Genomic DNA, 16,925 nt, shown 5'->3' with positions numbered 1-16,925 from the left:
ATATGCTTAAGTAATTGGCCAAGTAGTTATTTAATTGATACAGTTTCTGTGTGGTTATTTTGGGAGTCTGAGCAGCCAGGAAACAAACAAGTGGCCTCCTTACAAAATGTTTCCAGACTTACACTGCACAATATGCACACAATCACACATACAATTATTTTTAAAAGCAAAACCAGCATGTATGTAGGGAGTTTATCCCAGTAATCAAGAGGTATTGCTTTAGAATAAGAAACGTGCTCATTAGTTCCAGGACAGGCTCTAGAAACTGCAGGGAAACCCTGTCTCGAAAATAACCAAAAAAAAAAAAAAAAGACTTCCTAATATAGCATTCACACACACACACACGCACACACACACATGCATGCAGGTACATACAACAGAGGAATAATAAAAAAAAAAAAGAAACGTGCTCATGATTATGACAGTCAGGACACAGAGGTGCTTTGCTTGTGAGAATATCAATTACACTATTGAGGAATATGTAGAAATTTATCATTTTTTTCCTTTGGTGTCTAGGGAGGATTTTTAAAAACATTTTAATAGAGAGAAAAGTAGTCTTTGGTTAGATGAGACTGCCTATCCAAGCGTAGGGAACTTGGCCAGCCAAGACTGATCAAGATGGAGTATATTTAAAGTTTCCACCCTATAATTACATAGGATGCAGCATCATTTGCACTGACCTTACTCAGGACTGACTTCATATGTATAGTGAGCAGTGAGAGAGTCTGTAATACTCCATCTTCTCCCCAAAGCTAAAACCATACCCTAAATCAACCATCAGAGCTCAATAAGTATACCCATGTTTACTTTCTTCTTGGTATCCTAGGGTCTATATTTGACTAAGCCCTTTAGAAATTAATTACAAAGAATTACTGTTAAACATTTAGACTTCAATATAAGTTTAATATAAGAAAAGAATTAACCTAGATGCAATAAAGTAGAAGGTCATCAAAATATAAGAAAATAAGAATGCAAATCAGTATTGCAGTACACCAGTAGAGAAAACAGCATGGATAAAAGAACTCCCAGGGTACTGAAGGCAACATACGGGGTTCCAGGAGGGTGAGCTCAGCAAGCTGTGCAAGGATTGAAATTGGGATTTCTAAAAGGGATGGAAAAGCTGGAATGCTCATGCTTCCAAAAATAATTTATGGAAATTTAGCCAATTTATGGACTGAGTCTGACACTCCTAAGCTAACTTAAATAGAGCAGAGAAGATTTAATTCTGAGTCTTTCCTAGACTATACAGAAAGCTTGGAATTTAATAATGGCTACTTTCCACATACAGAAACCAGAAGATCAGTAAAATATGGAAATTTCTGGCAACATAATTAAACTGTTGAAACTGGCAAGGAACAATGACAAATGTGATTCTCATAACTATGCTCTAATCTGCCACACGTGAACACTCAGTCACCTCACACTGTTCTAATCAGACACAACTTTAGCTTCTCTGTGTGTCTGTCTCTGTCTCTATGTCTCTGTCTCTCTGTTTTTGTCTCTGTCTCTCTCTCTCATACACACGCAAACACACACACATGCTCATGTAAATTTTATAGATCTTTCTGACAGTCCATATCAGGTATATGATCATTATATTCCGCCCCTGGCTTTCTTTTCAACTGTCAGTAACAGAGAGTAACCCAATGTTCTATGACAAATAATATCAGAATTGCCAAATTACCGGATTTGTATTTCAAAAATACAGGGCAAATACTGTTAGAAAGGCAATTAACAAACATTCTCAGAGAGAAAATAAAGATCAAATGACAAAAAGTTCTATGAATGAAAAAGAGCCAAGGAAATAAGTCCTGAAATGCTGGCTTCGGAGAACATGAGTAGTTAGGGATCATCAGAATTACTCTAAGATTTGATGTTTTATTGTACTATAATAGGAAAACACTGTGTACACAAACTGAATTTTTTTCCCATATGGCTCTAGTAGGAGAATGATCAAGGCATTTCAAAGTTTGGTGTCTGAAAGGGACTTTCTTGCTTCCTGAGCACCTGGCAGACTGGTGGGAGGACAATGACAAAAGGGTGCCTGCTTAAGCCTTTTCTAAAGAAGAGAATTTAATCTGGTTCATGAAAGCTAATAAATGTTACCGGTCCCTAAAGCCTCCACCCTCTTAATTCTATATCCTTGGAGATTATATTTCAGCATATGGATTTGGAAACGATGTACACATCCATCCCTAAGCATATGGTCTGTGATCTTTATTGGCTTTATATGTGGACAGCTTGTTTAGATTCCCTAAGGCTTTATTGTCATCTTTAGAAAAGGGGAAATAACAAGAACCTTCATACGTTAGTACTTAAAATTGAATTAAAAGTGTACTAAGAGCCCTCAACATGATTTTCAGGACACTGCCCTGAAAATGTATTTGCGTGAAGATATGTGCATATTCCCTCTATGAGGATAGTCCAAAATCCCCTTTTCCTAGGAGCAGGGCAGAAAAGGATTAAGTATCAGATGCGGATAGCAACACTGCCTTAAGATATCCTACAACTCTACAATCATGTGCTCAAATCATCAGAATGATAGGGCTGAGAGAGGCTGTTTAAACCCCAAATATTCTGCAACTGGGCATAACAAAGCTCAGTAGACAAAGGACAGCAGCACCCTGTAGCACACAGATTGGTGGGGAAGTCTTCCAAACAACACAAATCTCTACTCAAAATGACATTATTATGAAGAAAATGTAATTACTGCACAATAAGGCAACAAACTGAAATATACTTCTAAGTAGTAAAATTTTCTTAGATGTATGTAAATTTGTGTGTGAAGATGAAGCCTTGTCTACTTAGAGGGCCAGCTCCATCCCCAAATGGAGTTTGACTGTACTCAAAATAAAAATAGATTTTATGGTTCACCTGTACTTTTTCTCTTATTCTATCCTTAATTCAGTTGAATCACATAATGGCACACATCCCACCAGAAGCATGACAGTTACCAAGGGTTTCCTGGGCACCAGTGGATTCTATCAGCAAAGTAGAACCACATGATGATAAGGTCAGGTTTGAAACCAAAGAATTGGTTTAGAAAGCAGAATGACAGCACTGTATGCAGGAGTGTCACAAGACTCATGGTAGAACCTAGCTAACATGTACTCGCCTCTGTATGCTGAATTTGATGTGTTTGACTGGGTGATCCATAATAGGAAAAGAGCAAGTCAAGAAGAGAATCTATTCCAGATTCACAATGACAAAAGATATGGCAGCTGGAAAATATTGCCCAAGTGTTTTAATTTCTTAGAGCCTAACATTCCTCATTTGAAAACAAAGATATGGAAATTATAAAGAAACAATTCAAATTGAGTAGTGCCATACATTTATTAAACTCAAGAATTTTCAGTACACTTATCTAATTTTAACAGCAAATATTTTTAAATAGTCTTTTGTGAAAATGGTACTAACCCTGATATCTTGTTTTAGCAGCATATATTTTATTGATTTTTATTGAGCTCTACATTTTTCTTTGCTTCCCTCCCTGCCTCTCCCCTCCCCATCAACCCTCTCCCAAGGTCCCCATGCTCCCAATTTACTCAGGAGATCTTGTCTTTTTCTACTTCCCATGTAGATTCTGTCTATGTATGTCTGTTTTAGGGTCCTCATTGTTGTCTAGGTTCTCTGGGATTATGATTTGTCTACTGGTATTCTTTGCTTTATATTTAAAAACCACTTATGAGTGAGTACATTGTCTTTCTGAGACTGGGTTACCTCACTCAAAATGATGTTTTCTAGCTCCATTCATTTGCCTACAAAATTTAAACATATTAAAATACATTAATACTTCACTATGTTAGAGACCGCCTATATGATGGAAGTACTGTAAAAAAAAATTGTTTCAATTTTGCCTTTTTATAAGATTGGCCATCATAAATTCTACAAGATGATAATTTGGGGGTATATACCATGGTACCCTAGAATATAACAATCCTTCCAAAACAAAAAAGTCTGCTCTGTTTAAAACAAAGGAACATGAACATGCCATCAAAATAGACACTTCATTTACTTGAGCTTTATCCCCCTGGCAGAAGTCAGTAAAACTTCACAATAGGGCATCATTACTTGCCAAGGTCTGAGTCCCTGCTCCTGATTAGGACCTGCATCCACCGCATCATTATTCCGTTACTTTAATGTTGTAATTACCCTGAGTTTCATGAAGTGGAAAACATCAGATGAAGACTATATGTTCATTACATTGTGCCAACACAAAAGGGCTTTGAAATGCATGCTTCCACTCCTCCATTCTGCCAGCTCTGGGCTTCTCTTGCCATTTCATGCCAAATTTTATTTGCTCTCTGTCATTGTCCCCTGGTAGAGTGACAAAAATGCTGACTCTGCAGGAACCAGGGCACACTGTATGGCCATCCCCACAGCAGATTCCTGACAGCTTGCCTTCCCCTAAGGGAACAAGACTTGTGCTACATTTGTGCAGAGGGGAATAATTTAGGTGGTTTTAATCTCTGAGACTTTTTGAAGATGGAAAGTACGAAATATATACCAACTTTTGCTATTCATTTCTGTGGCTGAAAGATTTGTTGTAAGGATAGAAACACATCAAATTCAACACATGGAGGCATGAAAATGTTCTGTAGGATTATCGGGCTCCTAATGAAGACAAAACATTATATTTGACTTCACATTTGACAACATTTGACAAGACTGATAAATCGATGACCTAATTAAAAAAATCAAATATTTATTACTACCAAAATTTATCTGAATCACAGATAAAATGTTTTGTCTATGGTGACATCACTCCAGAGAGTCAGTTGAGAAGCACAGTGTCAACGCTCAGTTCTTTTACTTGAGTAGAAACCTGTCTTTTGCTATATTTCCCTCTGCTTACACAGATGAGACTTTACTTCACCAAAACTTCAAATGACAAGGAGAGACATACTTCATAAAAATGTATGAAATTCCAGATTAAAATGAACAGTTGTTCCTGGCTGCATACACAAATCGACATCTCTGGAATTTTATGGAATGCTTGCACTTTCACAACAACTTTACAGTTGAGCTCAGTTTTGAACCTCAACATTAGCCAATTCCCTACACATTCAAAAAAAGTCATCATTTGATGTTTCCAATCTCTTAAACTCTTCAAAAGAAATGAGATGTGATTGCTTTATTCTTAGATTTAAATTGAATGGGTTCAAATGTGATGCAACATAAAATTTTAGAAGTAACTGTTCTTCAAATTGATTTAAAAATCTATAAAATAATAGCAAAATGATGGAAAAATAACCCTCTTCTTTTTATCTTTTCCTCATTTCTATGTTTTCGTTCTTGTTTGTCAAAGACATTGGTGCTGTCAGACCAGGGACTTTCTACCCAGTATTGGACAAAGACCACCCCATTCTTATTGTGATTCCCTGAGTTTTGTTCTGGTAGGGCACAAAGATCTTACTTTTAACTATTTTAAATTTAGGCAGAAGAGTTAACTTAGGCCTCTGAGGGGATTCTGTCTGTTCAGTTGAATTTTGTGTTTTCACTTTGCTTACGTTCACTATTTCACCTCATTTTCATCTAAAATCCTGTCAATGTACCTTTGTTATGTCTATATTGTCATTTTTTATTCTTTCCTTCTCCAGTGTGAAATGAAATGCCAGTATCATATAAATGGACAGCATTTCCCAGATCCATAAAACCAGCCCCTAATGGACTAGGCTCCTATGGATACATGAGTCGCCCCTCTTCCCAAAACACTCAAGTTGTACAAGATGTAGGTTATGAATTCTTTGTTGAAATCCTGTTTAATCCCATACAAACTGTGACCTCAAAAAAAGGTATTAAATGCTGATTTTGTGAAATAAGATCAATAATAACAACTCTACCTACCTAAAAGATGAGTCTTATGATGAGAAAAAACTACAGGTCTAAAGTGCTTTTAAAACTATCAGGTAACTGTTCTTATTTGAGAAAACAATCTATGCATTTACATATCATAAGTAACAACTGTATCATTTCATGGAAGTTAACTAACACTTTCATATATGTCTAGATAGTGAAGAAGCCAGCTGGGAGAGGGTGAAGAAAGGTGTCATTTCAGTCCAGTACAGTGTGATGACCAAGCTGAAACCAAAAGAGTAAAAAGCAGAGAACAGAGCAAAAAATGGCAGGTTTGGTTTCTGGAGTGGTTTGGAATTCCAGCAAGATTCCAGGTGGAGGCAATAACACCTTTTGTTCCAAAGTGGATTTACTTGCACCATTCCTCATTAGCAACCCATGACATCAACTAATAGAGGACTACTTTCAATGTGGTGTACCAAGGCACTATGCTACCATCTGGAATTTAGAAAGATATACTCCAAATCCTTGACTTGAGGATTGTCTTTGCTCAAAGTGTGTTCACCATTTTCAAACATGTTCTCACAATTCAACACAGAAAGAAGAATGAGAACATCCCTGGGGAGAATCACACATTGGGATGACATACCACTGTGGTTCCTTAACAAAATCTCCTTTATGAGAGAAACATGGGTCTCTGATAAAGCTATTCCATTGCTGACCATTGCTAAGCATCTCCCCTATTTTTTACCTGCCTTTTGTGGGAAAGTTTGACAGTACAGAGAAAATATTTGAGAACAATGCAAGCCTTTGTCAGCAGTATTGATCTACAGTTCGCCTTTGATCCTACAGACAGGAATCACGATAGGCCAAGCTATGTGATCTCAGCACAGAACTCAGGCTATGAAGCCCCCTTCAAAGTCTGAAGCACAATGCCACTGTGGGCATCAGAGCAGGTAGGGATGGACTCTCCAGAGCCAAGAAAGACACTTGTATCCTAGTTCTTCTTCTTTTTAATTTATTTCAAAATAATTTGATACAGCTTTTAAATGATCTGAATGAATACCCTTTTGCCACAGGACAGAAGACAAGCACCTACTTGTGTGCTGATGACAGAGATTTCTCATTATGTTCCAGGAGCTTCCTTAATAAGCCTCTAAGCCTGCTGGCTAAACACTGTCAATTTAATATCCATTGTGCCAAAACCAAAATTATTTTAGACAGATACTCCAACATGCAGATAGAAAATGTAACTGAAGACCGTCCAGCGGGATTATTAATTTAGCTATCTGGACTAGGGATGGGATGGCATGGCTTGTAGTTTGCAACCTCAGAAATGCATTACTAGTCACTGATTATAGAAAATTTCCTGAGTAACAGGCACAAATGAGAGAGTGTGTGCTGTGTTGTTTCATGACTAAGGTTTTTTCTGTAAAGAAGCTTATATATTAAGGGAGAATGCCAGGGTTATATAAGTCCTATGTCAAATAGTGATAAGAAAAAACTCAGATCGTTAATTATCAGATCAGACCAAGAGTCGCCATAAGTTATATGATTAGCTTATAAAATGAAAAAGTTAGACAAGTATCTCTATTATATATTCGAACCTTTATTTTATTAATTTCTTTAAAGTTTTTATTCAGTTGTTTAATCAATTGAATCTCAAAATAATATAGACTATGGATGTTGCCCTTGTTTTCCTCTCAGAGACTGATACCTTGTTATTGAAGTTACCACACATTGAGAACACTGGACTCCGATGATTCAATTTGGATGTAAGCTGAAAGCCTCCTGGCCTTCATAGCATCAGAATTTAAAATATGACTTGCAAAGGGAAGGGATAAAAACAATAATCCTACCTAGCTCTGACACCAATGACTAGCATGGAAAGATATTTCTAAAGGTACAGCAGTGACACTCCTACCTTGACATTGACAAACAGCTGTTTAGTTAACTTAAGGTTCATGAAAAATCATGCCTGGTACTAGAGAATCAGACAACGCTCGGCAGCTAGTGAGCTCATAGGTCTTAGAGGAGAACCTACCACGGTCACTTTAGTAGACCATCATAACTCTTTATGCTTTCTAAAATGTATCCTTATGCCTACAGGTAAGTGTAGCATCAAAGAAGTGTCTCTTTTCAGTAATGGAGAGCATTACAAAAATGTACAGGTCACAAAGCAGAGACCAGCTGATTGTGTGAATCCCATCCCAAATGGATGCATCTATAAAAGTGACTCCTGTACCTAAGGGTCAGAGAACGTTACAGAGGAGAGGGCAGAAAGGTTGTAAGAGGCAGAGAATCAGGAAGTCATCTGTGAGAAGACTTCTGTGATTTTTCGTCGAAAAGTTGCATGGAAGCTAAATCCATGCTGCCACCACAACATTACTACCTATACAAGATTTGAACAATGATAGTATCAATCGACATGATACATTTGAAGGCGGAAATCTCAAATAAACATAAACGCACCACAGACAACGAACTACACACAGTTAATGATAGCTGAGAGATGGAGAATTACTTTCTCCCAGGGATGAACTGTCAAATTGGTTACCCAAGGCAAATTGGTTATCCCTGAGATCATATACTCAAGAAGAACTCTGTGTATTTTGTGCCATTAAACAACATGACACAGTTGCTTGATATATTTAGCATTAAGTATTTTATGGAGGATACTTGCTGAATCAGGAGCAGTCTGATTCAAGAGCGTTTAAAGTAAGGGGACATTCTGTGTAGCAGGACAGTACCCTCATGATACCAAAGCATCCGGTGTGATTTCAGCAGTGGTACTGCTGCACGCTTGCTGATTACAAGGTGAGAGTTATGTCCCTCATTATGTGTTGCTTCTCAGCAGCTGAAGAACCCTCTAAATGTCATACCAGAGACGAAATACTGTGTCTCCTGAGAACATGACATGACTCTCACTTTCCTAACACTTACAACACATGTCACAAATAGACTCAACTATAGCTCGCACTTCAGATATGCTTTATAATTGTGTTTATACATTCAAGCCCTAAGGTGTTACAAAAGAATTTAAAGAAACAGTTATTACTATGCTTACACAAATATCTCCATGGTGATGGAAAAATCTACATGAGCCAAGTACAGACCTTACGTTTCTTGCAATCTCAGTCTGCATATGCTGCCCAAGAACAAATGCTCATTTGGAGTTCATTTATATTTTTAATATTTTGATATGTGTGTATTCTTATTTGGTTTACATTATATTTAAAATTTTAATACTTGGAAGTGAGACCCTAAGGCTCTTGAGTTTCCTTGCCAGTTTCTCAGAATATGAAACTCAAGTTGGGAAAATGAATAATATCCTCAAAAGAAAGAGATATGCTCTGAACTGAGTAACTTTGGAAGGGCCAATGGTTTATAGTTCTCACCTACCAAATCCTCACAGAAACTTCATCAACTCTCTCCATACATAGTTCACATTTAACCTACTGACAGGGCTATGACAGAGAGAGGTGGAGCAACTAGATCTGAATTGCACAGGACTGTGTAAGGATTCAGCCCAGGACTGCATTCTTCTCAATCATTGCACTGGGATCTCTTCTGAGTGCTGCTCCTGAGAATGACATTAACAATGCTGTAGGAAAGGAATCCACAGTAGTGTTCCATAAGTTGTGACCAAGCCTTGATTACACCTGGAATTAAGTAGACACAAGGTGGTGGGCACACTTGTAAGAGATTTTCTGCTAACTGGATCATTTGAGGTAAAAGACCACCTCATATCAGGGAACTTGAGATCAGAAGACCCACCCTAAATCGAGGCCATACTTTGTCATGGCAGCTCATATACAGGGCATGCATTTGTTCTTTATCTGCCTGCTCTTCTCTCACTCCCTCACTGGTCCAGAGTTTATTTCTTTGGGATTCCTACAACCAGTTGAGGCATCCAACATTATGAATTCTTGGACTTGCCATTGGGAGACAGCTGTTGTTAAACTAGCTGGATCACATCCTGTAAGCCACTATAGTGAATACCACACACACACACACACACACACACACACACACACACGTACAATATATGTGTATATGTATATATGTGTATATGTATATACATATGTGTGTATGTTTACATATATATGTGAATTTATAGATGTGTATATATCCATTTGAGTATATATACATATATGTGTGTATGTACTTATCCTATAAGTTCTGTTATAGAGAACCCTAACTAATACAACATTAATTTGAAGAAAGGAAAAAACTGTTCCCAACTGTTTAACACCACAATAACCATAAAATGCTGTTTGTTACTGACATAGAAATGTAGGAAACAGTGATGAATGAAGTAGATGTTAATTCTAGGACTTTAACAATCTAAAAACAATGCCTTTTCTACTGTTAGTATCTTTTAAAAGCTTTAACAATGGTCAAATGACACTCCACAGCCAAATTGACAGCACATTCTGTGGATCATCTTGTTACTGTGCTCTTGAAGGGCATCATGACCTATGTTGCTGTAAGTGTCCAAAAAGCATCAATTTTCTACCTTGATTTAGTCTGATTATTGACAATTTTCTCTGCTAGGGACCGTTTAGATGAAGAGACAAAACTCCATGAGATTGGACAGGTTAGCAAAGTGAGACAATCCCAGACAATCAGTATGCGTCTCATTAGCGCTGCTATCTTTCTCTTTCTCATCATTCATGAAAAGGCGTCTTGAAACATATAAAGAAAAACTTTCATTACCACGTGAAAAACATTTTCTTGTTGATTCTCACCCACATCGAGACATATGTTATTTGATGATAAAATTCCAAATGACTTCTAAAAGACGGCTTTTCCTGTACCTACTGCTAATTTCCTCAGCGATCTATTTTTCTTATCCTTTCCACATGGAGGTAGCAGTCTACTTCATCAAGACATGTAGTGTAATTAATTAATATTTAAATCTCTTTTGATCATAAATTTCTTATTCAGAGCAAAATGAGCAGTTGTAAAATCCTGGAAAAGAATTTTCACAGGCATAGACTTTAAATTTATCTCAGGATATGACTACTTATTTATCAATCAAAGAGAGGGATATACTTACAATTTTAGTTAAGTACTAGAAAACACTGTCATTTAATGAGGCCAGAGAGAATTCACTTCATTATAAATTTCCTGGCTTTGGCAAGAACCCTTGATCTTAAAATGGTATTGAGTTTTGGAAAATGACCAAGAATATACTTACAAACCTACGAAATATAACATCTAAAAACAGATGATAAAACCTAATGCAGACTAATGTCTGGTTGTACGGCAAATGAGTAAACTACCCCTGAAATAAAATGCCACTGTTCATGAAACGGCTGCATAAATGGGCTCCGAGTAGAGGCAGATAGATGGCGCTCTGTAAATCCTTAAAAACCACTGAATTTTCTATTGACAATTAATGCCAAGCTTATTCTTCCTACCAAGAAAGGCATTGAAAAATGACATATTTTTGGATGTCACCAATGTCACTTACTTTTCAAGTAAAATATAATAGCAACGCAGCTATTAATATTCACCAGAAACATCTTCAGACATTGCTAACTTTTCCCTGTTTAGAAGATGTCTAAAAATATCCAGCACTGTTAAATATCTAAAAAAGAATGCAATGTTACAATGTTTTTGCAATATATTTTATAACTAAATTCATTAAAAATTATATAATCTTCTGATTATATTTTAATACTTCCACATCAGGTTTTTCAATGGCTATGGCCTCAATACTACTCTACAATATTTTACTAATTTACTTGATTTTTTAACTCGATTTTATGCTAAATGTTGTTGACAACACCTGTGAAAGTTATTTTAGTATTCTAATTCTTGAGATGAAAACACCCATGAACTAGAAAATCTATAAGCAGACGAAGTTTTTACTTTTGTTCTGCTATTTAAGTATTTTAGACATGGCATTTAAGAGACAGTAAATTTAATTTTAGGGACATATTTTGAGAGGGTGTCTAAAGATATAACACTTGAAAAATAAACATTAGTTGTTTGCTGGCATTAACACATGGGTTGAAAGCTGTTTGAAAAGTTATTAAAATGTAGTGACAAACAACAGCAAAAATAGATTTTATTGGAGAGGATGAGTTTGTGCCATAACCCTAATGATAAATCCAGTTAGACTGTTTGAAGAGCTTTATCAATGATTCGGAGTAAAGGGAAACATATTAATTAAGTCTTGGAACTATTAAACATAACTATCAACCCACAAAAGTACCAGCCCAGATGCTTAACTCAAACATGTCTCAGACTTTAATACAAAAGGCAGCTATGACATTTGAATTTCAACCAAAGAGTCCTGGAATAATGTTTTGAAATGTATTCTGCAAACACACCACATTTCAGTACTGAGAAAATTGAACAAGTGTGACTTCTGGCTCAAGTTTCATTGACATCTTTACATGCTTGTATTTTTCAGCCAAATGAAAAACACATTTTATACTGTGAATAGAGCCAATCCTGTGCAGATAATCAAATATAGGCATTGACTGAAAAACTCATTTGTCCTGGGCCACTTACTTTTCTTTATAGCTAAGAGCTTTGAACTTTGTGTTGGCAGCTCTGCTTCAGTCTTCAAAGAGCAATCCTGACTAATGAGCTAGGGAAGGCTCTGTCCAATGTTCTAGAACAAGATTGACAGCCCAGACCCAAAGCCTGCTAATGTGGTTCCAGCCTTGCTTTCATCTGTACAGTTGACTTTCTGTTGTTTTCTGGAATCTCTCTGGAACGCCTTTCCACCACTCCTCCACCATGCTGGCTCTCCAGTTGCTGTGCTCTGACTTTTCCCTTGTTTTTACTTACCATCCTTCTTCCTCCCCTCTTGGCACTGAAGTTTTCTCATTTCTGCAACCTAGCTTCTGTTGCATTACTGATAGATGCATCCGATAGTACTTACCTGGCTGTGCATATGCTCCTGAATATAAATACAAGCAGGAGCTCCAGCCTTACATCTTCCTATGTGCTATCTCCCCACTGATTAGAAAATCCTACTAGCCACTCCTTCTAACAATAGCAACAGTTTGTCACCACAAATGAAAAGCATATATCCATTGCTTTAATTAATAAAGAAGATTACAAACGAATAAAGTGTTTCCCTAATTTTAATACAAAGATACCAATGTGAGCTTTTATTTCATAATTATCATTAATTGCATGTATGCGATTTAAAATAGACTATCTCGCATTAAAGAAAAGTAATTGTAAATGGATGTAACTTATTTATTTGCTATTAGACCCATCTCATTAGCTACTTTCATTAAGAGAATATATTGCTTTTGATCTTTTGATTGTTTTAATCAGAATGAAAACTGCATTTTTTTTGGTCTGGGGCAATTTTTCATTGCGCTTGTGTTAGGGTGCTTTTGTTGATTTGTATTTGTTAGAATTTGAAATTTGGGGCTTGTTCTGACATTCAGCCACACAGTCCCAGCATAATGGCTCCTTCCAGGAAGTTCTTCGTTGGGGGCAACTGGAAGATGAATGGGAGGAAGAAGTGCCTGGGAGAACTCATTTGCACCCTGAATGTGGCTAAGGTGCCACCAGACACCACCGAGGTGGTTTGCTCACCCCCACCCCCTACAACGACTTCGCCAGATCCCAAGATTGCTGCGGCTGCACAGCACTGCTACAGTGTGACCAATGTGGGGGGCTTCACTGGGGAGGTCAGCCCAGGCATGACCAAAGACTTAGAAGCCGCATGGGTAGTGCTGGGGAACTAGGAGAGAAGACACGTCTTCGGGGAGTCGGATGAGCTGATTGGGCAGAAAGTAGCCCATGCCCTAGCCGAGGGGATTGGAGTGATCGCCTGCACTGGGGAGAAGTTACGTGAAAGGGAAGCTGGCATCATCGAGAAGGTTGTTTTCGAGCAAACCAAGGTCATCTCAGATAATGTGAAGGACTGGAGCAGAGTTGTCGTGGCCTATGAACCTGTAGGGGCCATTGGTACCAGCAAGACTGCAACACCTCAGCAGGCCCAGGAAGTGCGTGAGAAGTTTCAGGATTGGCTTAAATCCAATGTCTCTGATGCGGTGGCTCTGAGCCACCCAAATCATTTATGGAGGTTCTGTGACTGGAGCAACCTGCAAAGACCTGGTAAGCCAGCCTAATGTGGGTGGGGCTTCCCTCAAGCCTGAATTTGTGGACATCATCAATGCCAAAAAATAAGACCTGTCCATTTCCTCTACCCTCTGCTAGGCCAAGACTAGGTTGCCCAGAAGCTTAGGAACAGTTCCCACCAGTCACATGCTTCTGACGTCATCTGCCCCATCTTGTGTCCTAATCCACACTGCATCTTCCTGAACCTTTTATACCTCCCTATAATGGTTGGGACCAGACCAGTCTCTATACCACCCAATACAATGGTTAAAATGAAATATGTCGCCTATTTCACCAAGGCGACTTCCTGGCTGGTGGTCAGGAGGGTGGAATGAGTGGAGCTGATTCTAGCCCTTCAGGCAAAGCAGCCTGGGGATGTCCCCCCACCCCCACAGTGCCGAAGCCCTAGCATTGTGTTTGTGAACCATTTTACATGTAAGGTGGAAAAACAAGAATTTAAAATTTTGTCCGAGGTAAAATGTTACATATCTGTATAATTTTTGAACTGCTAATCTCACCCTAGCAATTCTGTTTGTTACAAAACAGGGCAGAGAAAATCTAACACTGCCTCTATGTTATGATCCACATAGTAATGCCCAGCCACTTGCCAAGAGTTTCACACTCTATTTGTGTACGTCTACTGAAGGGACCATGTCTGTCCCTGGGCACAAAGTGTTGAACAGACCTATTAATCTCTGTGCTAGTCTCCCTTTGTCCACTACCTGAAGGGATTCTAGCCAGCCCAGCCCTGGCAAACATGGCTCAGACCTTGACCTTCTCCCCAGTCCCTCTGCCTTCCTAAAAACCCCTAGATTACATTCCTAAAGGTAGCCACAAAGGTCTGTTCCCTTATTTGGTCAATTCCTCCTACTGAGGTTGCCTATCAAGGTCCAGCTACCGAAGTATCAAAGTCCAGAAATTAAAAGCCCCCTTTGGTTCACCTAATTAATCTGCTCAGTTAAAATTAAACACCTCATCCTAAAATGGGTTTTCCTCTTTTACCTTTATAAACCACCATTTTCCTAAGGAACACATCTGTTTCCTATCTCCAGGCAGCCCTTTGTCTCTCTGGAACAAATGCCCCTTTTTCTTCTCTGTCCTGTCTTTGTCTCTTATCCCTTGGCTTCTGTCTCTCTGGTGCAGATAAATCTTTGTACTGAGAACTTGGTCTTGAGAAGTTTTGAGCTGATTCTGATGTTTCCAATATTACCTGCAAGCTCTATGAAGCTGGTTCTTCCCTTCTAGACATATATCTATGTTCTCAATTTTTTCATATGTTGCTATTTTAGAAAAACTACTTTACCAGCTTCCCAAATTCTGAATTGTACACACAGTTCTAGTAAACATTTTAACAGCCTGTTCTCCTACAGGAGTAAAAGTATATACCATTAGCCAATTTTAAAAGCACGAATGTCCAGCATGGTCAATTGCAAGTTTCCAAAGAGGCTTGGCTACTCAGGAGTTAGGTCATGTGTGTTATTTATTGCTGTATAACAAGTGAATCCAAAACTTGACAGCTTAAAAGAATGCATTTTTACCCTCACAGTTTCTGTTGGCCCGAAACTCAGGATTTCTCAAAAAAGCACAAAGTGTCAGCCAGGACTTTGGTCACAAGTGAAGGCTCAACTGAGCGAGTACACATTTTTAAATTTACTCAGAACATTGTTGGAAGAACTCACTTCCTAACACCACGCGCATCTCAGCTGCTTTTTCCTCGCTTGGTGAGTTCTCTAGATTCTCACCTTCTTCAATTAAGACCAATCAGGCCTGATCTGGCAAGTGTCATAGCTGTTTTCCTGGGTTACTCAACTCTCTCATTGCACCTAAGTCCCAAAAGGATGACAGCAAGCCCCCCAAATAATATTGAATCGTGTCCCCTACAAAGAAATCATACTCCCCAATCTTTTCATCTGAAGACGGTAGTCTAAATCTAAAGATGCCTTTGAAGCCCTGTGCTAAATTATTCTAGTTCTTTCCTTTAATATGATGAAACTACCTAATTCAGTTCACCATTGTTAACTTTCATTCATGAGGCATTCATTACATCCCTGTCTTTTAAAACATTGTTTGACCTCTTTTAACTCTGCGCCCCAGGTTTCTGTGATTCAACACTTTTTATAGTGCACACTACATCTCTCTGTCATTCTTTGTCTATTTCCTTCAGGGCTCCCTCTCCCTTGGCTGTCCTTTAGAAGCTGATTTTCTAAGGATTTCATTTTTGGCCCTTGACTCATCTCACACTCCACAGACTTTGTAGGTTCTGCATACTCCCAGAATCTTCTAGTTCTTTATGTTTCAATCACCCAAGATTTTCCTCCACATTTAGCCCTATTCATGACTCTTTGTATATGTCTTCGCAATCACAACATAATGGAAAATAAGGAAATACCCATTAACCATGAACAAATAAAGTTTTCCTGTAACTATATTTCGGCATCCCCAACGAGGCACGCATTACCATCACAAGCAACCACACAGGTATTTTCCAATAGCATTGTAGTAAGAGGAAGCTGTCAGAAAGCTGCTGTATGTTTTGATTCTGTTTACATGATGCTCTTAGAAAGCTAAAAGTTTAAGAATAGAAAATAGTGTTTTCCAGGAGCTACAGGTAGGCAAAAGAAATTGAAAAGAAAAGGACATTTGGGAACATAGAAGGTAATTTATGTATTCTATTTCTTCCTTTTGATGGTAAATATAGGACTACAGATATTTATCGAGGCTCATAAAAACCAAGACTTCAACAAGGATTAATTCTCTTGAATGCAAATTATACCTTAATAAGCCTGATCAGTGCATCAAAATCTGAACATATTATCTTCCTTTTCTCAGTCTTTTTCCTATACCAATCTTGAAATGTCATTTCAAACTAATTCCCTGCCACATAAAGAGGTATATAGTCATCCTTGTTCTTTCCTCTCTTCTGGCATTTTACTCCTAATCTATTTACCAATTTTAAACATTTAAAATACAGCTCAAAATCCCTTCTCTTTTCACAGTAATTGACAAAAATCCAGTATCTCTTCCTG

The 16,925-nt window shown here is 38.0% G+C and overlaps 1 pseudogene; it reads left to right on the top strand.

The window, feature by feature from the left end:
- The first annotated feature begins 10,915 nt into the window (after positions 1-10,915).
- Positions 10,916-13,968, top strand: LOC119800340 (annotated as a pseudogene).
- The last annotated feature ends 2,957 nt before the right edge of the window (positions 13,969-16,925 follow it).

The sequence above is a fragment of the Arvicola amphibius genome, chromosome 13, assembly GCF_903992535.2.
Source record: "Arvicola amphibius chromosome 13, mArvAmp1.2, whole genome shotgun sequence".
NCBI classification, from domain to species: domain Eukaryota; kingdom Metazoa; phylum Chordata; class Mammalia; order Rodentia; family Cricetidae; genus Arvicola; species Arvicola amphibius.
This window is presented reverse-complemented; position numbering and strand designations above follow the sequence as displayed.